Source organism: Ranitomeya imitator, chromosome 1 (genome assembly GCF_032444005.1).
Source record: "Ranitomeya imitator isolate aRanImi1 chromosome 1, aRanImi1.pri, whole genome shotgun sequence".
Classification (NCBI taxonomy): Eukaryota; Metazoa; Chordata; class Amphibia; order Anura; family Dendrobatidae; genus Ranitomeya; species Ranitomeya imitator.
This window is the reverse complement of record NC_091282.1, coordinates 829,647,655-829,668,239: the sequence shown is the minus strand read 5'-3', so window position 1 is coordinate 829,668,239 and position 20,585 is coordinate 829,647,655. Positions and strand designations below refer to the sequence as shown.

General features: G+C 47.9%; 46 pseudogenes; all 46 read right to left on the bottom strand.

Moving 5' to 3' along the window:
• Positions 1-398: 398 nt before the first annotated feature.
• LOC138659469 (5S ribosomal RNA) lies at positions 399-517 on the bottom strand (annotated as a pseudogene).
• Positions 518-1,179: 662 nt separating this feature from the next.
• Positions 1,180-1,298, bottom strand: LOC138659869 (5S ribosomal RNA; annotated as a pseudogene).
• A 76-nt stretch (positions 1,299-1,374) lies between these two features.
• LOC138658711 (5S ribosomal RNA) lies at positions 1,375-1,493 on the bottom strand (annotated as a pseudogene).
• A 76-nt stretch (positions 1,494-1,569) lies between these two features.
• On the bottom strand, positions 1,570-1,688 carry LOC138659468 (5S ribosomal RNA; annotated as a pseudogene).
• A 76-nt stretch (positions 1,689-1,764) lies between these two features.
• Positions 1,765-1,883, bottom strand: LOC138659920 (5S ribosomal RNA; annotated as a pseudogene).
• A 76-nt stretch (positions 1,884-1,959) lies between these two features.
• Positions 1,960-2,078, bottom strand: LOC138658972 (5S ribosomal RNA; annotated as a pseudogene).
• An 860-nt stretch (positions 2,079-2,938) lies between these two features.
• Positions 2,939-3,057, bottom strand: LOC138658971 (5S ribosomal RNA; annotated as a pseudogene).
• Positions 3,058-3,575: 518 nt separating this feature from the next.
• Positions 3,576-3,694, bottom strand: LOC138659609 (5S ribosomal RNA; annotated as a pseudogene).
• A 271-nt stretch (positions 3,695-3,965) lies between these two features.
• LOC138659268 (5S ribosomal RNA) lies at positions 3,966-4,084 on the bottom strand (annotated as a pseudogene).
• Positions 4,085-5,140: 1,056 nt separating this feature from the next.
• On the bottom strand, positions 5,141-5,259 carry LOC138659467 (5S ribosomal RNA; annotated as a pseudogene).
• Positions 5,260-5,921: 662 nt separating this feature from the next.
• LOC138659890 (5S ribosomal RNA) lies at positions 5,922-6,040 on the bottom strand (annotated as a pseudogene).
• A 76-nt stretch (positions 6,041-6,116) lies between these two features.
• LOC138658710 (5S ribosomal RNA) lies at positions 6,117-6,235 on the bottom strand (annotated as a pseudogene).
• Positions 6,236-6,311: 76 nt separating this feature from the next.
• On the bottom strand, positions 6,312-6,430 carry LOC138659464 (5S ribosomal RNA; annotated as a pseudogene).
• A 76-nt stretch (positions 6,431-6,506) lies between these two features.
• LOC138659919 (5S ribosomal RNA) lies at positions 6,507-6,625 on the bottom strand (annotated as a pseudogene).
• A 76-nt stretch (positions 6,626-6,701) lies between these two features.
• LOC138658970 (5S ribosomal RNA) lies at positions 6,702-6,820 on the bottom strand (annotated as a pseudogene).
• Positions 6,821-7,680: 860 nt separating this feature from the next.
• Positions 7,681-7,799, bottom strand: LOC138659357 (5S ribosomal RNA; annotated as a pseudogene).
• Positions 7,800-8,070: 271 nt separating this feature from the next.
• Positions 8,071-8,189, bottom strand: LOC138658969 (5S ribosomal RNA; annotated as a pseudogene).
• A 467-nt stretch (positions 8,190-8,656) lies between these two features.
• Positions 8,657-8,775, bottom strand: LOC138659356 (5S ribosomal RNA; annotated as a pseudogene).
• A 76-nt stretch (positions 8,776-8,851) lies between these two features.
• On the bottom strand, positions 8,852-8,970 carry LOC138659256 (5S ribosomal RNA; annotated as a pseudogene).
• An 861-nt stretch (positions 8,971-9,831) lies between these two features.
• LOC138658612 (5S ribosomal RNA) lies at positions 9,832-9,950 on the bottom strand (annotated as a pseudogene).
• Positions 9,951-10,026: 76 nt separating this feature from the next.
• Positions 10,027-10,145, bottom strand: LOC138658611 (5S ribosomal RNA; annotated as a pseudogene).
• A 271-nt stretch (positions 10,146-10,416) lies between these two features.
• On the bottom strand, positions 10,417-10,535 carry LOC138659463 (5S ribosomal RNA; annotated as a pseudogene).
• A 76-nt stretch (positions 10,536-10,611) lies between these two features.
• Positions 10,612-10,730, bottom strand: LOC138659245 (5S ribosomal RNA; annotated as a pseudogene).
• Positions 10,731-10,806: 76 nt separating this feature from the next.
• Positions 10,807-10,925, bottom strand: LOC138658968 (5S ribosomal RNA; annotated as a pseudogene).
• Positions 10,926-11,443: 518 nt separating this feature from the next.
• Positions 11,444-11,562, bottom strand: LOC138659607 (5S ribosomal RNA; annotated as a pseudogene).
• Positions 11,563-11,833: 271 nt separating this feature from the next.
• Positions 11,834-11,952, bottom strand: LOC138659234 (5S ribosomal RNA; annotated as a pseudogene).
• A 1,056-nt stretch (positions 11,953-13,008) lies between these two features.
• Positions 13,009-13,127, bottom strand: LOC138659462 (5S ribosomal RNA; annotated as a pseudogene).
• Positions 13,128-13,203: 76 nt separating this feature from the next.
• Positions 13,204-13,322, bottom strand: LOC138659036 (5S ribosomal RNA; annotated as a pseudogene).
• A 272-nt stretch (positions 13,323-13,594) lies between these two features.
• On the bottom strand, positions 13,595-13,713 carry LOC138659868 (5S ribosomal RNA; annotated as a pseudogene).
• Positions 13,714-13,984: 271 nt separating this feature from the next.
• On the bottom strand, positions 13,985-14,103 carry LOC138659223 (5S ribosomal RNA; annotated as a pseudogene).
• A 76-nt stretch (positions 14,104-14,179) lies between these two features.
• Positions 14,180-14,298, bottom strand: LOC138658967 (5S ribosomal RNA; annotated as a pseudogene).
• A 666-nt stretch (positions 14,299-14,964) lies between these two features.
• Positions 14,965-15,083, bottom strand: LOC138658610 (5S ribosomal RNA; annotated as a pseudogene).
• A 76-nt stretch (positions 15,084-15,159) lies between these two features.
• Positions 15,160-15,278, bottom strand: LOC138658609 (5S ribosomal RNA; annotated as a pseudogene).
• Positions 15,279-15,549: 271 nt separating this feature from the next.
• Positions 15,550-15,668, bottom strand: LOC138659212 (5S ribosomal RNA; annotated as a pseudogene).
• A 76-nt stretch (positions 15,669-15,744) lies between these two features.
• Positions 15,745-15,863, bottom strand: LOC138659155 (5S ribosomal RNA; annotated as a pseudogene).
• A 518-nt stretch (positions 15,864-16,381) lies between these two features.
• LOC138659606 (5S ribosomal RNA) lies at positions 16,382-16,500 on the bottom strand (annotated as a pseudogene).
• Positions 16,501-16,576: 76 nt separating this feature from the next.
• Positions 16,577-16,695, bottom strand: LOC138658608 (5S ribosomal RNA; annotated as a pseudogene).
• A 76-nt stretch (positions 16,696-16,771) lies between these two features.
• Positions 16,772-16,890, bottom strand: LOC138659147 (5S ribosomal RNA; annotated as a pseudogene).
• A 76-nt stretch (positions 16,891-16,966) lies between these two features.
• On the bottom strand, positions 16,967-17,085 carry LOC138658965 (5S ribosomal RNA; annotated as a pseudogene).
• A 518-nt stretch (positions 17,086-17,603) lies between these two features.
• LOC138659605 (5S ribosomal RNA) lies at positions 17,604-17,722 on the bottom strand (annotated as a pseudogene).
• Positions 17,723-17,993: 271 nt separating this feature from the next.
• Positions 17,994-18,112, bottom strand: LOC138658964 (5S ribosomal RNA; annotated as a pseudogene).
• Positions 18,113-18,778: 666 nt separating this feature from the next.
• LOC138658607 (5S ribosomal RNA) lies at positions 18,779-18,897 on the bottom strand (annotated as a pseudogene).
• A 76-nt stretch (positions 18,898-18,973) lies between these two features.
• Positions 18,974-19,092, bottom strand: LOC138658606 (5S ribosomal RNA; annotated as a pseudogene).
• Positions 19,093-19,363: 271 nt separating this feature from the next.
• On the bottom strand, positions 19,364-19,482 carry LOC138659201 (5S ribosomal RNA; annotated as a pseudogene).
• A 713-nt stretch (positions 19,483-20,195) lies between these two features.
• Positions 20,196-20,314, bottom strand: LOC138659604 (5S ribosomal RNA; annotated as a pseudogene).
• A 76-nt stretch (positions 20,315-20,390) lies between these two features.
• On the bottom strand, positions 20,391-20,509 carry LOC138658605 (5S ribosomal RNA; annotated as a pseudogene).
• Between the last annotated feature and the right edge of the window lie 76 nt (positions 20,510-20,585).

Sequence of the window (20,585 nt, the reverse complement as noted above, 5' to 3'; positions counted from 1 at the left end):
AAAAAGCACGTTAACGGTACCAGGGATTCCCAGCCAGTCTCCCATGCTGGTACTTGCCCAGCCTCAAGCTGCTTTGCATTTGCGATCTGACGAGGGCAGGCACATTCAGCTTAGAGTGACCGTTGACAGATAGTTAGCACCAGTGCGGGTCTTTTCAAGCGGAAAAAAATCGTAAGGGTAAGCTTTGATAAAAACAAAAAGCACGTTAACGGTTCCAGGGATTCCCAGCCAGTCTCCCATGCTGGTACTTGCCCAGCCTCAAGCTGCTTTGCATTTGCGATCTGACGAGGGAAGGCACATTCAGCTTAGAGTGACCGTTGACAGATAGTTAGCACCAGTGCGGGTCTTTTCAAGCGGAAAAAAATCGTAAGGGTAAGCTTTGATAAAAACAAAAAGCACGTCAACGGTACCAGGGATTCCCAGCCAGTCTCCCATGCTGGTACTTGCCCAGCCTCAAGCTGCTTTGCATTTGCGATCTGAAGAGGGCAGGCACATTCAGCTTAGAGTGACCGTTGACAGATAGTTAGCACCAGTGCGGGTCTTTTCAAGCGGAAAAAAATCGTAAGGGTAAGCTTTGATAAAAACAAAAAGCACGTTAGCGGTACCAGGGATTCCCAGCCAGTCTCCCATGCTGGTACTTGCCCAGCCTCAAGCTGCTTAGCATTTGCGATCTGACGAGAGCAGGCACATTCAGCTTAGAGTGGCCATTGACAGATAGTGAGCAACTCTGCGGGCCTTTTCAAGAGGAATAGAATCGTAAGGGTAAGCTTTGATGAAAAAAAAAGAAACGTCAATGGCACCAGGGATTCCCAGCCAGTCTCCCATGCTGGTACTTGCCCAGCCTCAAGCTGCTTTGCATTTGCGATCTGACGAGGGGAGGCACATTCAGCTTAGAGTGGCCATTGACAGACAGTTAGCACCTGTGCGGGTCTTTTCAAGCGGAAAAAATCGTAAGTGTAAGCTTTGATAAAAACAAAACAATGTGGGAACCGTGCCAGGGATTCCCTGCCAGTCTACCAAGCTGATACTTGCCCAGCCTCAAGCTACTTTGCATTTGTGATCTGACGAAGGCAGGAACATTGAGCTTAGTGCGGCCATTGATGGATTGTTAGCAACTCCGCAAGTTTTTTCAAGAGGAAGAGAATCGTAATACAAAGCTTTGATGAAAACTAAAAAGCATGTCAACGGTACCAGGGATTCCCAGCCAGTCTCCCATGCTGGTACTTGCCCAGCCTCAAGCTGCTTTGCATTTGCGATCTGACGAGGGCAGGCACATTCAGCTTAGAGTGACCGTTGACAGATAGTTAGCACCAGTGCGGGTCTTTTCAAGCGGAAAAAAATCGTAAGGGTAAGCTTTGATAAAAACAAAAAGCACGTCAACGGTACCAGGGATTCCCAGCCAGTCTCCCATGCTGGTACTTGCCCAGCCTCAAGCTGCTTTGCATTTGCGATCTGACGAGGGCAGGAACATTCAGCTTAGAGTGACCGTTGACAGATAGTTAGCACCAGTGCGGGTCTTTTCAAGCGGAAAAAAATCGTAAGGGTAAGCTTTGATAAAAACAAAAAGCACGTCAACGGTACCAGGGATTCCCAGCCAGTCTCCCATGCTGGTACTTGCCCAGCCTCAAGCTGCTTTGCATTTGCGATCTGAAGAGGGCAGGCACATTCAGCTTAGAGTGACCGTTGACAGATAATTAGCACCAGTGCGGGTCTTTTCAAGCGGAAAAAAATCGTAAGGGTAAGCTTTGATAAAAACAAAAAGCACGTCAACGGTACCAGGGATTCCCAGACAGTCTCCCATGCCGGTACTTGCCCAGCCTCAAGATGCTTAGCATTTGCGATCTGACGAGAGCAGGCACATTCAGCTTAGAGTGGCCATTGACAGATAGTGAGCAACTCTGCGGGCCTTTTCAAGAGGAATAGAATCGTAAGGGTAAGCTTTGATGAAAAAAAAAGAAACGTCAATGGCACCAGGGATTCCCAGCCAGTCTCCCATGCTGGTACTTGCCCAGCCTCAAGCTGCTTTGCATTTGCGATCTGACGAGGGCAGGCACATTCAGCTTAGAGTGGCCATTGACAGACAGTTAGCACCTGTGCGGGTCTTTTCAAGCGGAAAAAATCGTAAGTGTAAGCTTTGATAAAAACAAAACAATGTGGGAACCGTGCCAGGGATTCCCTGCCAGTCTACCAAGCTGATACTTGCCCAGCCTCAAGCTACTTTGCATTTGTGATCTGACGAAGGCAGGAACATTGAGCTTAGTGCGGCCATTGATGGATTGTTAGCAACTCCGCAAGTTTTTTCAAGAGGAAGAGAATCGTAATACAAAGCTTTGATGAAAACTAAAAAGCATGTCAACGGTACCAGGAATTCCCAGCCAGTCTCCCATGCTGGTACTTGCCCAGCCTCAAGTAGCTCAGCATTTGCGATCTGACGAGGGCAGGCCCATTCAGAATAAAGAAGTAATTGACAGATAGGTCTGTAGCACAAATTTGGGTCTTTTCAAGCGGCAAAAAATCGTAAGGGTAAGCTTTGATAAAAACAAAAAGCACGTTAACGGTACCAGGGATTCCCAGCCAGTCTCCCATGCTGGTACTTGCCCAGCCTCAAGCTGCTTTGCATTAGCGATCTGACGAGGGCAGGCACATTCAGCTTAGAGTGACCGTTGACAGATAGTTAGCACCAGTGCGGGTCTTTTCAAGCGGAAAAAAATCGTAAGGGTAAGCTTTGATAAAAACAAAAAGCACGTCAACGGTACCAGGGATTCCCAGCCAGTCTCCCATGCTGTACTTGCCCAGCCTCAAGCTGCTTAGCATTTGCGATCTGACGAGAGCTGGCACATTCAGCTTAGAGTGGCCATTGACAGATAGTGAGCAACTCTGCGGGCCTTTTCAAGAGGAATAGAATCGTAAGGGTAAGCTTTGATGAAAAAAAAAGAAACGTCAATGGCACCAGGGATTCCCAGCCAGTCTCCCATGCTGGTACTTGCCCAGCCTCAAGCTGCTTTGCATTTGCGATCTGACGAGGGCAGGCACATTCAGCTTAGAGTGGCCATTGACAGACAGTTAGCACCTGTGCGGGTCTTTTCAAGCGGAAAAAATCGTAAGTGTAAGCTTTGATAAAAACAAAACAATGTGGGAACCGTGCCAGGGATTCCCTGCCAGTCTACCAAGCTGATACTTGCCCAGCCTCAAGCTACTTTGCATTTGTGATCTGACGAAGGCAGGAACATTGAGCTCAGTGCGGCCATTGATGGATTGTTAGCAACTCCGCAAGTTTTTTCAAGAGGAAGAGAATCGTAATACAAAGCTTTGATGAAAACTAAAAAGCATGTCAACGGTACCAGGAATTCCCAGCCAGTCTCCCATGCTGGTACTTGCCCAGCCTCAAGTAGCTCAGCATTTGCGATCTGACGAGGGCAGGCCCATTCAGCATAAAGAAGTAATTGACAGATAGGTCTGTAGCACAAATTTGGGTCTTCAGCTTAGAGTGACCGTTGACAGATCGTTAGCACCAGTGCGGGTCTTTTCAAGCGGAAAAAAATCGTAAGGGTAAGCTTTGATAAAAACAAAAAGCACGTCAACGGTACCAGGGATTCCCAGCCAGTCTCCCATGCTGGTACTTGCCCAGCCTCAAGCTGCTTTGCAATTGCGATCTGACGAGGGCAGGCACATTCAGCTTAGAGTGACCGTTGACAGATAGTTAGCACCAGTGCGGGTCTTTTCAAGCGGAAAAAAATCGTAAGGGTAAGCTTTGATAAAAACAAAAAGCACGTCAACGGTACCAGGGATTCCCAGCCAGTTTCCCATGCTGGTACTTGCCCAGCCTCAAGCTGCTTTGCATTTGCGATCTGAAGAGGGCAGGCACATTCAGCTTAGAGTGACCGTTGACAGATAGTTAGCACCAGTGCGGGTCTTTTCAAGCGGAAAAAAATCGTAAGGGTAAGCTTTGATAAAAACAAAAAGCACGTCAACGGTACCAGGGATTCCCAGCCAGTCTCCCATGCTGGTACTTGCCCAGCCTCAAGCTGCTTAGCATTTGCGATCTGACGAGAGCAGGCACATTCAGCTTAGAGTGGCCATTGACAGATAGTGAGCAACTCTGCGGGCCTTTTCAAGAGGAATAGAATCGTAAGGGTAAGCTTTGATGAAAAAAAAAGAAACGTCAATGGCACCAGGGATTCCCAGCCAGTCTCCCATGCTGGTACTTGCCCAGCCTCAAGCTGCTTTGCATTTGCGATCTGACGAGGGCAGGCACATTCAGCTTAGAGTGGCCATTAACAGACAGTTAGCACCTGTGCGGGTCTTTTCAAGCGGAAAAAATCGTAAGTGTAAGCTTTGATAAAAACAAAACAATGTGGGAACCGTGCCAGGGATTCCCTGACAGTCTACCAAGCTGATACTTGCCCAGCCTCCAGCTACTTTGCATTTGTGATCTGACGAAGGCAGGAACATTGAGCTTAGTGCGGCCATTGATGGATTGTTAGCAACTCCGCAAGTTTTTTCAAGAGGAAGAGAATCGTAATACAAAGCTTTGATGAAAACTAAAAAGCATGTCAACGGTACCAGGAATTCCCAGCCAGTCTCCCATGCTGGTACTTGCCCAGCCTCAAGTAGCTCAGCATTTGCGATCTGACGAGGGCAGGCCCATTCATCATAAAGAAGTAATTGACAGATAGGTCTGTAGCACAAATTTGGGTCTTTTCAAGCGGCAAAAAATCGTAAGGGTAAGCTTTGATAAAAACAAAAAGCACGTTAACGGTACCAGGGATTCCCAGCCAGTCTCCCATGCTGGTACTTGCCCAGCCTCAAGCTGCTTTGCATTTGCGATCTGACGAGGGCAGGCACATTCAGCTTAGAGTGACCGTTGACAGATAGTTAGCACCAGTGCGGGTCTTTTCAAGCGGAAAAAAATCGTAAGGGTAAGCTTTGATAAAAACAAAAAGCACGTTAACGGTTCCAGGGATTCCCAGCCAGTCTCCCATGCTGGTACTTGCCCAGCCTCAAGCTGCTTTGCATTTGCGATCTGACGAGGGAAGGCACATTCAGCTTAGAGTGACCGTTGACAGATAGTTAGCACCAGTGCGGGTCTTTTCAAGCGGAAAAAAATCGTAAGGGTAAGCTTTGATAAAAACAAAAAGCACGTCAACGGTACCAGGGATTCCCAGCCAGTCTCCCATGCTGGTACTTGCCCAGCCTCAAGCTGCTTTGCATTTGCGATCTGAAGAGGGCAGGCACATTCAGCTTAGAGTGACCGTTGACAGATAGTTAGCACCAGTGCGGGTCTTTTCAAGCGGAAAAAAATCGTAAGGGTAAGCTTTGATAAAAACAAAAAGCACGTTAGCGGTACCAGGGATTCCCAGCCAGTCTCCCATGCTGGTACTTGCCCAGCCTCAAGCTGCTTAGCATTTGCGATCTGACGAGAGCAGGCACATTCAGCTTAGAGTGGCCATTGACAGATAGTGAGCAACTCTGCGGGCCTTTTCAAGAGGAATAGAATCGTAAGGGTAAGCTTTGATGAAAAAAAAAGAAACGTCAATGGCACCAGGGATTCCCAGCCAGTCTCCCATGCTGGTACTTGCCCAGCCTCAAGCTGCTTTGCATTTGCGATCTGACGAGGGGAGGCACATTCAGCTTAGAGTGGCCATTGACAGACAGTTAGCACCTGTGCGGGTCTTTTCAAGCGGAAAAAATCGTAAGTGTAAGCTTTGATAAAAACAAAACAATGTGGGAACCGTGCCAGGGATTCCCTGCCAGTCTACCAAGCTGATACTTGCCCAGCCTCAAGCTACTTTGCATTTGTGATCTGACGAAGGCAGGAACATTGAGCTTAGTGCGGCCATTGATGGATTGTTAGCAACTCCGCAAGTTTTTTCAAGAGGAAGAGAATCGTAATACAAAGCTTTGATGAAAACTAAAAAGCATGTCAACGGTACCAGGGATTCCCAGCGAGTCTCCCATGCTGGTACTTGCCCAGCCTCAAGCTGCTTTGCATTTGCGATCTGACGAGGGCAGGCACATTCAGCTTAGAGTGACCGTTGACAGATAGTTAGCACCAGTGCGGGTCTTTTCAAGCGGAAAAAAATCGTAAGGGTAAGCTTTGATAAAAACAAAAAGCACGTCAACGGTACCAGGGATTCCCAGCCAGTCTCCCATGCTGGTACTTGCCCAGCCTCAAGCTGCTTTGCATTTGCGATCTGACGAGGGCAGGAACATTCAGCTTAGAGTGACCGTTGACAGATAGTTAGCACCAGTGCGGGTCTTTTCAAGCGGAAAAAAATCGTAAGGGTAAGCTTTGATAAAAACAAAAAGCACGTCAACGGTACCAGGGATTCCCAGCCAGTCTCCCATGCTGGTACTTGCCCAGCCTCAAGCTGCTTTGCATTTGCGATCTGAAGAGGGCAGGCACATTCAGCTTAGAGTGACCGTTGACAGATAATTAGCACCAGTGCGGGTCTTTTCAAGCGGAAAAAAATCGTAAGGGTAAGCTTTGATAAAAACAAAAAGCACGTCAACGGTACCAGGGATTCCCAGACAGTCTCCCATGCCGGTACTTGCCCAGCCTCAAGATGCTTAGCATTTGCGATCTGACGAGAGCAGGCACATTCAGCTTAGAGTGGCCATTGACAGATAGTGAGCAACTCTGCGGGCCTTTTCAAGAGGAATAGAATCGTAAGGGTAAGCTTTGATGAAAAAAAAAGAAACGTCAATGGCACCAGGGATTCCCAGCCAGTCTCCCATGCTGGTACTTGCCCAGCCTCAAGCTGCTTTGCATTTGCGATCTGACGAGGGCAGGCACATTCAGCTTAGAGTGGCCATTGACAGACAGTTAGCACCTGTGCGGGTCTTTTCAAGCGGAAAAAATCGTAAGTGTAAGCTTTGATAAAAACAAAACAATGTGGGAACCGTGCCAGGGATTCCCTGCCAGTCTACCAAGCTGATACTTGCCCAGCCTCAAGCTACTTTGCATTTGTGATCTGATGAAGGCAGGAACATTGAGCTTAGTGCGGCCATTGATGGATTGTTAGCAACTCCGCAAGTTTTTTCAAGAGGAAGAGAATCGTAATACAAAGCTTTGATGAAAACTAAAAAGCATGTCAACTGTACCAGGAATTCCCAGCCAGTCTCCCATGCTGGTACTTGCCCAGCCTCAAGTAGCTCAGCATTTGCGATCTGACGAGGGCAGGCCCATTCAGAATAAAGAAGTAATTGACAGATAGGTCTGTAGCACAAATTTGGGTCTTTTCAAGCGGCAAAAAATCGTAAGGGTAAGCTTTGATAAAAACAAAAAGCACGTTAACGGTACCAGGGATTCCCAGCCAGTCTCCCATGCTGGTACTTGCCCAGCCTCAAGCTGCTTTGCATTAGCGATCTGACGAGGGCAGGCACATTCAGCTTAGAGTGACCGTTGACAGATAGTTAGCACCAGTGCGGGTCTTTTCAAGCGGAAAAAAATCGTAAGGGTAAGCTTTGATAAAAACAAAAAGCACGTCAACGGTACCAGGGATTCCCAGCCAGTCTCCCATGCTGTACTTGCCCAGCCTCAAGCTGCTTTGCATTTGCGATCTGACGAGGGCAGGCACATTCAGCTTAGAGTGACCGTTGACAGATAGTTAGCACCAGTGCGGGTCTTTTCAAGCGGAAAAAAATCGTAAGGGTAAGCTTTGATAAAAACAAAAAGCACGTCAACGGTACCAGGGATTCCCAGCCAGTCTCCCATGCTGGTACTTGCCCAGCCTCAAGCTGCTTTGCATTTGCGATCTGACGAGGGCAGGCACATTCAGCTTAGAGTGACCATTGACAGATCGTTAGCACCAGTGCGGGTCTTTTCAAGCGGAAAAAAATCGTAAGGGTAAGCTTTGATAAAAACAAAAAGCACGTCAGCGGTACCAGGGATTCCCAGCCAGTGTCCCATGCTGGTACTTGCCCAGCCTCAAGCTGCTTAGCATTTGCGATCTGACGAGAGCTGGCACATTCAGCTTAGAGTGGCCATTGACAGATAGTGAGCAACTCTGCGGGCCTTTTCAAGAGGAATAGAATCGTAAGGGTAAGCTTTGATGAAAAAAAAAGAAACGTCAATGGCACCAGGGATTCCCAGCCAGTCTCCCATGCTGGTACTTGCCCAGCCTCAAGCTGCTTTGCATTTGCGATCTGACGAGGGCAGGCACATTCAGCTTAGAGTGGCCATTGACAGACAGTTAGCACCTGTGCGGGTCTTTTCAAGCGGAAAAAATCGTAAGTGTAAGCTTTGATAAAAACAAAACAATGTGGGAACCGTGCCAGGGATTCCCTGCCAGTCTACCAAGCTGATACTTGCCCAGCCTCAAGCTACTTTGCATTTGTGATCTGACGAAGGCAGGAACATTGAGCTCAGTGCGGCCATTGATGGATTGTTAGCAACTCCGCAAGTTTTTTCAAGAGGAAGAGAATCGTAATACAAAGCTTTGATGAAAACTAAAAAGCATGTCAACGGTACCAGGGATTCCCAGCCAGTCTCCCATGCTGGTATTTGCCCAGCCTCAAGCTGCTTTGCATTTGCGATCTGACGAGGGCAGGCACATTCAGCTTAGAGTGACCGTTGACAGATAGTTAGCACCAGTGCGGGTCTTTTCAAGCGGAAAAAAATCGTAAGGGTAAGCTTTGATAAAAACAAAAAGCACGTCAACGGTACCAGGGATTCCCAGCCAGTCTCCCATGCTGGTACTTGCCCAGCCTCAAGCTGCTTTGCATTTGCGATCTGACGAGGGCAGGCACATTCAGCTTAGAGTGACCATTGACAGATCGTTAGTACCAGTGCGGGTCTTTTCAAGCGGAAAAAAATCGTAAGGGTAAGCTTTGATAAAAACAAAAAGCACGTCAACGGTACCAGGGATTCCCAGCCAGTCTCCCATGCTGGTACTTGCCCAGCCTCAAGCTGCTTAGCATTTGCGATCTGACGAGAGCAGGCACATTCAGCTTAGAGTGGCCATTGACAGATAGTGAGCAACTCTGCGGGCCTTTTCAAGAGGAATAGAATCGTAAGGGTAAGCTTTGATGAAAAAAAAAGAAACGTCAATGGCACCAGGGATTCCCAGCCAGTCTCCCATGCTGGTACTTGCCCAGCCTCAAGCTGCTTTAAATTTGCGATCTGACGAGGGCAGGCACATTCAGCTTAGAGTGGCCATTGACAGACAGTTAGCACCTGTGCGGGTCTTTTCAAGCGGAAAAAATCGTAAGTGTAAGCTTTGATAAAAACAAAACAATGTGGGAACCGTGCCAGGGATTCCCTGCCAGTCTACCAAGCTGATACTTGCCCAGCCTCAAGCTACTTTGCATTTGTGATCTGACGAAGGCAGGAACATTGAGCTTAGTGCGGCCATTGATGGATTGTTAGCAACTCCGCAAGTTTTTTCAAGAGGAAGAGAATCGTAATACAAAGCTTTGATGAAAACTAAAAAGCATGTCAACGGTACCAGGAATTCCCAGCCAGTCTCCCATGCTGGTACTTGCCCAGCCTCAAGTAGCTCAGCATTTGCGATTTGACGAGGGCAGGCCCATTCAGAATAAAGAAGTAATTGACAGATAGGTCTGTAGCACAAATTTGGGTCTTTTCAAGCGGCAAAAAATCGTAAGGGTAAGCTTTGATAAAAACAAAAAGCACGTTAACGGTACCAGGGATTCCCAGCCAGTCTCCCATGCTGGTACTTGCCCAGCCTCAAGCTGCTTTGCATTTGCGATCTGACGAGGGCAGGCACATTCAGCTTAGAGTGACCGTTGACAGATAGTTAGCACCAGTGCGGGTCTTTTCAAGCGGAAAAATATCGTAAGGGTAAGCTTTGATAAAAACAAAAAGCACGTCAACGGTACCAGGGATTCCCAGCCAGTCTCCCATGCTGGTACTTGCCCAGCCTCAAGCTGCTTTGCATTTGCGATCTGACGAGGGCAGGCACATTCAGCTTAGAGTGACCGTTGACAGATAGTTAGCACCAGTGCGGGTCTTTTCAAGCGGAAAAAAATCGTAAGGGTAAGCTTTGATTAAAACAAAAAGCACGTCAACGGTACCAGGGATTCCCAGCCAGTCTCCCATGCTGGTACTTGCCCAGCCTCAAGCTGCTTTGCATTTGCGATCTGACGAGGGCAGGCACATTCAGCTTAGAGTGACCGTTGACAGATCGTTAGCACCAGTGCGGGTCTTTTCAAGCGGAAAAAAATCGTAAGGGTAAGCTTTGATAAAAACAAAAAGCACGTCAGCGGTACCAGGGATTCCCAGCCAGTCTCCCATGCTGGTACTTGCCCAGCCTCAAGCTGCTAAGCATTTGCGATCTGAAGAGGGCAGGCACATTCAGCTTAGAGTGACCGTTGACAGATAGTTAGCACCAGTGCGGGTCTTTTCAAGCGGAAAAAAATCGTAAGGGTAAGCTTTGATAAAAACAAAAAGCACGTCAACGGTACCAGGGATTCCCAGCCAGTCTCCCATGCTGGTACTTGCCCAGCCTCAAGCTGCTTTGCATTTGCGATCTGAAGAGGGCAGGCACATTCAGCTTAGAGTGACCGTTGACAGATAGTTAGCACCAGTGCGGGTCTTTTCAAGCGGAAAAAAATCGTAAGGGTAAGCTTTGATAAAAACAAAAAGCACGTCAACGGTACCAGGGATTCCCAGCCAGTCTCCCATGCTGGTACTTGCCCAGCCTCAAGCTGCTTAGCATTTGCGATCTGACGAGAGCAGGCACATTCAGCTTAGAGTGGCCATTGACAGATAGTGAGCAACTCTGCGGGCCTTTTCAAGAGGAATAGAATCGTAAGGGTAAGCTTTGATGAAAAAAAAAGAAACGTCAATGGCACCAGGGATTCCCAGCCAGTCTCCCATGCTGGTACTTGCCCAGCCTCAAGCTGCTTTGCATTTGCGATCTGACGAGGGCAGGCACATTCAGCTTAGAGTGGCCATTGACAGACAGTTAGCACCTGTGCGGGTCTTTTCAAGCGGAAAAAATCGTAAGTGTAAGCTTTGATAAAAACAAAACAATGTGGGAACCGTGCCAGGTATTCCCTGCCAGTCTACCAAGCTGATACTTGCCCAGCCTCAAGCTACTTTGCATTTGTGATCTGACGAAGGCAGGAACATTGAGCTTAGTGCGGCCATTGATGGATTGTTAGCAACTCCGCAAGTTTTTTCAAGAGGAAGAGAATCGTAATACAAAGCTTTGATGAAAACTAAAAAGCATGTCAACGGTACCAGGAATTCCCAGCCAGTCTCCCATGCTGGTACTTGCCCAGCCTCAAGTAGCTCAGCATTTGCGATCTGACGAGGGCAGGCCCATTCAGCATAAAGAAGTAATTGACAGATAGGTCTGTAGCACAAATTTGGGTCTTCAGCTTAGAGTGACCGTTGACAGATCGTTAGCACCAGTGCGGGTCTTTTCAAGCGGAAAAAAATCGTAAGGGTAAGCTTTGATAAAAACAAAAAGCACGTCAACGGTACCAGGGATTCCCAGCCAGTCTCCCATGCTGGTACTTGCCCAGCCTCAAGCTGCTTTGCAATTGCGATCTGACGAGGGCAGGCACATTCAGCTTAGAGTGACCGTTGACAGATAGTTAGCACCAGTGCGGGTCTTTTCAAGCGGAAAAAAATCGTAAGGGTAAGCTTTGATAAAAACAAAAAGCACGTCAACGGTACCAGGGATTCCCAGCCAGTTTCCCATGCTGGTACTTGCCCAGCCTCAAGCTGCTTTGCATTTGCGATCTGAAGAGGGCAGGCACATTCAGCTTAGAGTGACCGTTGACAGATAGTTAGCACCAGTGCGGGTCTTTTCAAGCGGAAAAAAATCGTAAGGGTAAGCTTTGATAAAAACAAAAAGCACGTCAACGGTACCAGGGATTCCCAGCCAGTCTCCCATGCTGGTACTTGCCCAGCCTCAAGCTGCTTAGCATTTGCGATCTGACGAGAGCAGGCACATTCAGCTTAGAGTGGCCATTGACAGATAGTGAGCAACTCTGCGGGCCTTTTCAAGAGGAATAGAATCGTAAGGGTAAGCTTTGATGAAAAAAAAAGAAACGTCAATGGCACCAGGGATTCCCAGCCAGTCTCCCATGCTGGTACTTGCCCAGCCTCAAGCTGCTTTGCATTTGCGATCTGACGAGGGCAGGCACATTCAGCTTAGAGTGGCCATTAACAGACAGTTAGCACCTGTGCGGGTCTTTTCAAGCGGAAAAAATCGTAAGTGTAAGCTTTGATAAAAACAAAACAATGTGGGAACCGTGCCAGGGATTCCCTGACAGTCTACCAAGCTGATACTTGCCCAGCCTCCAGCTACTTTGCATTTGTGATCTGACGAAGGCAGGAACATTGAGCTTAGTGCGGCCATTGATGGATTGTTAGCAACTCCGCAAGTTTTTTCAAGAGGAAGAGAATCGTAATACAAAGCTTTGATGAAAACTAAAAAGCATGTCAACGGTACCAGGAATTCCCAGCCAGTCTCCCATGCTGGTACTTGCCCAGCCTCAAGTAGCTCAGCATTTGCGATCTGACGAGGGCAGGCCCATTCATCATAAAGAAGTAATTGACAGATAGGTCTGTAGCACAAATTTGGGTCTTTTCAAGCGGCAAAAAATCGTAAGGGTAAGCTTTGATAAAAACAAAAAGCACGTTAACGGTACCAGGGATTCCCAGCCAGTCTCCCATGCTGGTACTTGCCCAGCCTCAAGCTGCTTTGCATTTGCGATCTGACGAGGGCAGGCACATTCAGCTTAGAGTGACCGTTGACAGATAGTTAGCACCAGTGCGGGTCTTTTCAAGCGGAAAAAAATCGTAAGGGTAAGCTTTGATAAAAACAAAAAGCACGTTAACGGTTCCAGGGATTCCCAGCCAGTCTCCCATGCTGGTACTTGCCCAGCCTCAAGCTGCTTTGCATTTGCGATCTGACGAGGGAAGGCACATTCAGCTTAGAGTGACCGTTGACAGATAGTTAGCACCAGTGCGGGTCTTTTCAAGCGGAAAAAAATCGTAAGGGTAAGCTTTGATAAAAACAAAAAGCACGTCAACGGTACCAGGGATTCCCAGCCAGTCTCCCATGCTGGTACTTGCCCAGCCTCAAGCTGCTTTGCATTTGCGATCTGAAGAGGGCAGGCACATTCAGCTTAGAGTGACCGTTGACAGATAGTTAGCACCAGTGCGGGTCTTTTCAAGCGGAAAAAAATCGTAAGGGTAAGCTTTGATAAAAACAAAAAGCACGTCAACGGTACCAGGGATTCCCAGCCAGTCTCCCATGCTGGTACTTGCCCAGCCTCAAGCTGCTTAGCATTTGCGATCTGACGAGGGCAGGCACATTCAGCTTAGAGTGGCCATTGACAGACAGTTAGCACCTGTGCGGGTCTTTTCAAGCGGAAAAAATCGTAAGTGTAAGCTTTGATAAAAACAAAACAATGTGGGAACCGTGCCAGGGATTCCCTGCCAGTCTACCAAGCTGATACTTGCCCAGCCTCAAGCTACTTTGCATTTGTGATCTGACGAAGGCAGGAACATTGAGCTTAGTGCGGCCATTGATGGATTGTTAGCAACTCCGCAAGTTTTTTCAAGAGGAAGAGAATCGTAATACAAAGCTTTGATGAAAACTAAAAAGCATGTCAACGGTACCAGGGATTCCCAGCCAGTCTCCCATGCTGGTACTTGCCCAGCCTCAAGCTGCTTTGCATTTGCGATCTGACGAGGGCAGGCACATTCAGCTTAGAGTGACCGTTGACAGATAGTTACCACCAGTGCGGGTCTTTTCAAGCGGAAAAAAATCGTAAGGGTAAGCTTTGATAAAAACAAAAAGCACGTCAACGGTACCAGGGATTCCCAGCCAGTCTCCCATGCTGGTACTTGCCCAGCCACAAGCTGCTTTGCATTTGCGATCTGACGAGGGCAGGCACATTCAGCTTAGAGTGACCATTGACAGATCGTTAGCACCAGTGCGGGTCTTTTCAAGCGGAAAAAAATCGTAAGGGTAAGCTTTGATAAAAACAAAAAGCACGTCAACGGTACCAGGGATTCCCAGCCAGTCTCCCATGCTGGTACTTGCCCAGCCTCAAGCTGCTTAGCATTTGCGATCTGACGAGAGCAGGCACATTCAGCTTAGAGTGGCCATTGACAGATAGTGAGCAACTCTGCGGGCCTTTTCAAGAGGAATAGAATCGTAAGGGTAAGCTTTGATGAAAAAAAAAGAAACGTCAATGGCACCAGGGATTCCCAGCCAGTCTCCCATGCTGGTACTTGCCCAGCCTCAAGCTGCTTTGCATTTGCGATCTGACGAGGGCAGGCACATTCAGCTTAGAGTGGCCATTGACAGACAGTTAGCACCTGTGCGGGTCTTTTCAAGCGGAAAAAATCGTAAGTGTAAGCTTTGATAAAAACAAAACAATGTGGGAACCGTGCCAGGGATTCCCTGCCAGTCTACCAAGCTGATACTTGCCCAGCCTCAAGCTACTTTGCATTTGTGATCTGACGAAGGCAGGAACATTGAGCTTAGTGCGGCCATTGATGGATTGTTAGCAACTCCGCAAGTTTTTTCAAGAGGAAGAGAATCGTAATACAAAGCTTTGATGAAAACTAAAAAGCATGTCAACGGTACCAGGAATTCCCAGCCAGTCTCCCATGCTGGTACTTGCCCAGCCTCAAGTAGCTCAGCATTTGCGATCTGACGAGGGCAGGCCCATTCAGAATAAAGAAGTAATTGACAGATAGGTCTGTAGCACAAATTTGGGTCTTTTCAAGCGGCAAAAAATCGTAAGGGTAAGCTTTGATAAAAACAAAAAGCACGTTAACGGTACCAGGGATTCCCAGCCAGTCTCCCATGCTGGTACTTGCCCAGCCTCAAGCTGCTTTGCATTTGCGATCTGACGAGGGCAGGCACATTCAGCTTAGAGTGACCGTTGACAGATAGTTCGCACCAGTGCGGGTCTTTTCAAGCGGAAAAAAATCGTAAGGGTAAGCTTTGATAAAAACAAAAAGCACGTCAACGGTACCAGGGATTCCCAGCCAGTCTCCCATGCTGGTACTTGCCCAGCCTCAAGCTGCTTTGCATTTGCGATCTGACGAGGGCAGGCACATTCAGCTTAGAGTGACCGTTGACAGATAGTTAGCACCAGTGCGGGTCTTTTCAAGCGGAAAAAAATCGTAAGGGTAAGCTTTGATAAAAACAAAAAGCACGTCAACGGTACCAGGGATTCCCAGCCAGTCTCCCATGCTGGTACTTGCCCAGCCTCAAGCTGCTTTGCATTTGCGATCTGACGAGGGCAGGCACATTCAGCTTAGAGTGACCGTTGACAGATCGTTAGCACCAGTGCGGGTCTTTTCAAGCGGAAAAAAATCGTAAGTGTAAGCTTTGATAAAAACAAAAAGCACGTCAGCGGTACCAGGGATTCCCAGCCAGTCTCCCATGCTGGTACTTGCCCAGCCTCAAGCTGCTAAGCATTTGCGATCTGAAGAGGGCAGGCACATTCAGCTTAGAGTGACCGTTGACAGATAGTTAGCACCAGTGCGGGTCTTTTCAAGCGGAAAAAAATCGTAAGGGTAAGCTTTGATAAAAACAAAAAGCACGTCAACGGTACCAGGGATTCCCAGCCAGTCTCCCATGCTGGTACTTGCCCAGCCTCAAGCTGCTTAGCATTTGCGATCTGACGAGAGCAGGCACATTCAGCTTAGAGTGGCCATTGACAGATAGTGAGCAACTCTGCGGGCCTTTTCAAGAGGAATAGAATCGTAAGGGTAAGCTTTGATGAAAAAAAAAGAAACGTCAATGGCACCAGGGATTCCCAGCCAGTCTCCCATGCTGGTACTTGCCCAGCCTCAAGCTGCTTTGCATTTGCGATCTGACGAGGGCAGGAACATTCAGCTTAGAGTGGCCATTGACAGACAGTTAGCACCTGTGCGGGTCTTTTCAAGCGGAAAAAATCGTAAGTGTAAGCTTTGATAAAAACAAAACAATGTGGGAACCGTGCCAGGGATTCCCTGCCAGTCTACCAAGCTGATACTTGCCCAGCCTCAAGCTACTTTGCATTTGTGATCTGACGAAGGCAGGAACATTGAGCTTAGTGCGGCCATTGATGGATTGTTAGCAACTCCGCAAGTTTTTTCAAGAGGAAGAGAATCGTAATACAAAGCTTTGATGAAAACTAAAAAGCATGTCAACGGTACCAGGAATTCCCAGCCAGTCTCCCATGCTGGTACTTGCCCAGCCTCAAGTAGCTCAGCATTTGCGATCTGACGAGGACAGGCCCATTCAGCATAAAGAAGTAATTGACAGATAGGTCTGTAGCACAAATTTGGGTCTTCAGCTTAGAGTGACCGTTGACAGATCGTTAGCACCAGTGCGGGTCTTTTCAAGCGGAAAAAAATCGTAAGGGTAAGCTTTGATAAAAACAAAAAGCACGTCAACGGTACCAGGGATTCCCAGCCAGTCTCCCATGCTGGTACTTGCCCAGCCTCAAGCTGCTTTGCAATTGCGATCTGACGAGGGCAGGCACATTCAGCTTAGAGTGACCGTTGACAGATAGTTAGCACCAGTGCGGGTCTTTTCAAGCGGAAAAAAATCGTAAGGGTAAGCTTTGATAAAAACAAAAAGCACGTCAACGGTACCAGGGATTCCCAGCCAGTCTCCCATGCTGGTACTTGCCCAGCCTCAAGCTGCTTTGCATTTGCGATCTGACGAGGGCAGGCACATTCAGCTTAGAGTGACCGTTGACAGATAGTTAGCACCAGTGCGGGTCTTTTCAAGCGGAAAAAAATCGTAAGGGTAAGCTTTGATAAAAACAAAAAGCACGTCAGCGGTACCAGGGATTCCCAGCCAGTCTCCCATGCTGGTACTTGCCCAGCCTCAAGCTGCTTAGCATTTGCGATCTGACGAGAGCAGGCACATTCAGCTTAGAGTGGCCATTGACAGATAGTGAGCAACTCTGCGGGCCTTTTCAAGAGGAATAGAATCGTATGGGTAAGCTTTGATGAAAAAAAAAGAAACGTCAATGGCACCAGGGATTCCCAGCCAGTCTCCCATGCTGGTACTTGCCCAGCCTCAAGCTGCTTTGCATTTGCGATCTGACGAGGGCAGGCACATTCAGCTTAGAGTGGCCATTGACAGACAGTTAGCACCTGTGCGGGTCTTTTCAAGCGGAAAAAATCGTAAGTGTAAGCTTTGATAAAAACAAAACAATGTGGGAACCGTGCCAGGGATTCCCTGCCAGTCTACCAAGCTGATACTTGCCCAGCCTCAAGCTACTTTGCATTTGTGATCTGACGAAGGCAGGAACATTGAGCTTAGTGCGGCCATTGATGGATTGTTAGCAACTCCGCAAGTTTTTTCAAGAGGAAGAGAATCGTAATACAAAGCTTTGATGAAAACTAAAAAGCATGTCAACGGTACCAGGAATTCCCAGCCAGTCTCCCATGCTGGTACTTGCCCAGCCTCAAGTAGCTCAGCATTTGCGATCTGACGAGGGCAGGCCCATTCAGCATAAAGAAGTAATTGACAGATAGGTCTGTAGCACAAATTTGGGTCTTCAGCTTAGAGTGACCGTTGACAGATCATTAGCACCAGTGCGGGTCTTTTCAAGCGGAAAAAAATCGTAAGGGTAAGCTTTGATAAAAACAAAAAGCACGTCAACGGTACCAGGGATTCCCAGCCAGTCTCCCATGCTGGTACTTGCCCAGCCTCAAGCTGCTTTGCAATTGCGATCTGACGAGGGCAGGCACATTCAGCTTAGAGTGACCGTTGACAGATAGTTAGCACCAGTGCGGGTCTTTTCAAGCGGAAAAAAATCGTAAGGGTAAGCTTTGATAAAAACAAAAAGCACGTCAACGGTACCAGGGATTCCCAGCCAGTCTCCCATGCTGGTACTTGCCCAGCCTCAAGCTGCTTTGCATTTGCGATCTGACGAGGGCAGGCACATTCAGCTTAGAGTGGCCATTGACAGATAGTGAGCAACTCTGCGGGCCTTTTCAAGAGGAATAGAATCGTATGGGTAAGCTTTGATGAAAAAAAAAGAAACGTCAATGGCACCAGGGATTCCCAGCCAGTCTCCCATGCTGGTACTTGCCCAGCCTCAAGCTGCTTTGCATTTGCGATCTGACGAGGGCAGGCACATTCAGCTTAGAGTGGCCATTGACAGACAGTTAGCACCTGTGCGGGTCTTTTCAAGCGGAAAAAATCGTAAGTGTAAGCTTTGATAAAAACAAAACAATGTGGGAACCGTGCCAGGGATTCCCTGCCAGTCTACCAAGCTGATACTTGCCCAGCCTCAAGCTACTTTGCATTTGTGATCTGACGAAGGCAGGAACATTGAGCTTAGTGCGGCCATTGATGGATTGTTAGCAACTCCGCAAGTTTTTTCAAGAGGAAGAGAATCGTAATACAAAGCTTTGATGAAAACTAAAAAGCATGTCAACGGTACCAGGAATTCCCAGCCAGTCTCCCATGCTGGTACTTGCCCAGCCTCAAGTAGCTCAGCATTTGCGATCTGACGAGGGCAGGCCCATTCAGCATAAAGAAGTAATTGACAGATAGGTCTGTAGCACAAATTTGGGTCTTTTCAAGCGGCAAAAAATCGTAAGGGTAAGCTTTGATAAAAACAAAAAGCACGTTAACGGTACCAGGGATTCCCAGCCAGTCTCCCATGCTGGTACTTGCCCAGCCTCAAGCTGCTTTGCATTTGCGATCTGACGAGGGCAGGCACATTCAGCTTAGAGTGACCGTTGACCGATAGTTAGCACCAGTGCGGGTCTTTTCAAGCGGAAAAAAATCGTAAGGGTAAGCTTTGATAAAAACAAAAAGCACGTCAACGGTACCAGGGATTCCCAGCCAGTCTCCCATGCTGGTACTTGCCCAGCCTCAAGCTGCTTTGCATTTGCGATCTGACGAGGGCAGGCACATTCAGCTTAGAGTGACCGTTGACAGATAGTTAGCACCAGTGCGGGTCTTTTCAAGCGGAAAAAAATCGTAAGGGTAAGCTTTGATAAAAACAAAAAGCACGTCAACGGTACCAGGGATTCCCAGCCAGTCTCCCATGCTGGTACTTGCCCAGCCTCAAGCTGCTTTGCATTTGCGATCTGACGAGGGCAGGCACATTCAGCTTAGAGTGACCGTTGACAGATCGTTAGCACCAGTGCGGGTCTTTTCAAGCGGAAAAAAATCGTAAGTGTAAGCTTTGATAAAAACAAAAAGCACGTCAGCGGTACCAGGGATTCCCAGCCAGTCTCCCATGCTGGTACTTGCCCAGCCTCAAGCTGCTAAGCATTTGCGATCTGAAGAGGGCAGGCACATTCAGCTTAGAGTGACCGTTGACAGATAGTTAGCACCAGTGCGGGTCTTTTCAAGCGGAAAAAAATCGTAAGGGTAAGCTTTGATAAAAACAAAAAGCACGTCAACGGTACCAGGGATTCCCAGCCAGTCTCCCATGCTGGTACTTGCCCAGCCTCAAGCTGCTTAGCATTTGCGATCTGACGAGAGCAGGCACATTCAGCTTAGAGTGGCCATTGACAGATAGTGAGCAACTCTGCGGGCCTTTTCAAGAGGAATAGAATCGTAAGGGTAAGCTTTGATGAAAAAAAAAGAAACGTCAATGGCACCAGTGATTCCCAGCCAGTCTCCCATGCTGGTACTTGCCCAGCCTCAAGCTGCTTTGCATTTGCGATCTGACGAGGGCAGGCACATTCAGCTTAGAGTGGCCATTGACAGACAGTTAGCACCTGTGCGGGTCTTTTCAAGCGGAAAAAATCGTAAGTGTAAGCTTTGATAAAAACAAAACAATGTGGGAACCGTGCCAGGGATTCCCTGCCAGTCTACCAAGCTGATACTTGCCCAGCCTCAAGCTACTTTGCATTTGTGATCTGACGAAGGCAGGAACATTGAGCTTAGTGCGGCCATTGATGGATTGTTAGCAACTCCGCAAGTTTTTTCAAGAGGAAGAGAATCGTAATACAAAGCTTTGATGAAAACTAAAAAGCATGTCAACGGTACCAGGAATTCCCAGCCAGTCTCCCATGCTGGTACTTGCCCAGCCTCAAGTAGCTCAGCATTTGCGATCTGACGAGGACAGGCCCATTCAGCATAAAGAAGTAATTGACAGATAGGTCTGTAGCACAAATTTGGGTCTTCAGCTTAGAGTGACCGTTGACAGATCGTTAGCACCAGTGCGGGTCTTTTCAAGCGGAAAAAAATCGTAAGGGTAAGCTTTGATAAAAACAAAAAGCACGTCAACGGTACCAGGGATTCCCAGCCAGTCTCCCATGCTGGTACTTGCCCAGCCTCAAGCTGCTTTGCAATTGCGATCTGACGAGGGCAGGCACATTCAGCTTAGAGTGACCGTTGACAGATAGTTAGCACCAGTGCGGGTCTTTTCAAGCGGAAAAAAATCGTAAGGGTAAGCTTTGATAAAAACAAAAAGCACGTCAACGGTACCAGGGATTCCCAGCCAGTCTCCCATGCTGGTACTTGCCCAGCCTCAAGCTGCTTTGCATTTGCGATCTGACGAGGGCAGGCACATTCAGCTTAGAGTGACCGTTGACAGATAGTTAGCACCAGTGCGGGTCTTTTCAAGCGGAAAAAAATCGTAAGGGTAAGCTTTGATAAAAACAAAAAGCA